General features: G+C 65.1%; 1 protein-coding gene across 1 annotated transcript in view; it reads right to left on the bottom strand.

Moving 5' to 3' along the window:
- Positions 1–418, bottom strand: part of LOC104494178 (ras-related and estrogen-regulated growth inhibitor-like) — a 6750-nt gene that overhangs the window by 5965 nt on the left and 367 nt on the right. The window lies entirely within an intron of this gene.

Here is a 418-nt window from a genome sequence, read left to right as displayed (position 1 = left end):
GAGCTGCGAGGAGGCCACGATGCTCAGGCTGCAGGGGCCGCGATGCTCGGGAGAGGCAAGGAGCAGGGGCTGGCGCTTGGCTGCCATCGATTTACCGGCAGCCGGGAACTTGTCACCAAGGCTAGTCCAGGGGCTTACAGCGAGAGAACTCCTTTGCCCGGCAAGGGAAGCCCACGGCTTGGAGCCTGTGGCTGCGGAGATCGAGCGGCCGCTCCTGGGCTTTCACGGGGAAGGAGGAATGACGCAAAGCCGAGGTGCTGTTTGGCCATGCACAGAGCAAGGGCACGAGGCAGAGCCCGCGGTGCTGGCTAGAACGGGTCGTCTCGTCCAGGAAGGGATAATGACGGGGTGGTGGTGATCTGGCAGAGCCTGGTGGCTGTGCAGGAGGGTGGGGATGTGGCTGCACTGGGGCTGCGGT

The sequence above is a fragment of the Buceros rhinoceros genome, unplaced genomic scaffold, assembly GCF_000710305.1.
Source record: "Buceros rhinoceros silvestris isolate BGI_N320 unplaced genomic scaffold, ASM71030v1 scaffold39195, whole genome shotgun sequence".
NCBI lineage: Eukaryota > Metazoa > Chordata > Aves > Bucerotiformes > Bucerotidae > Buceros > Buceros rhinoceros.
The sequence above is the reverse complement of the archived record's forward strand: the minus strand, read 5'-3'. Positions and strand labels throughout refer to the sequence as shown.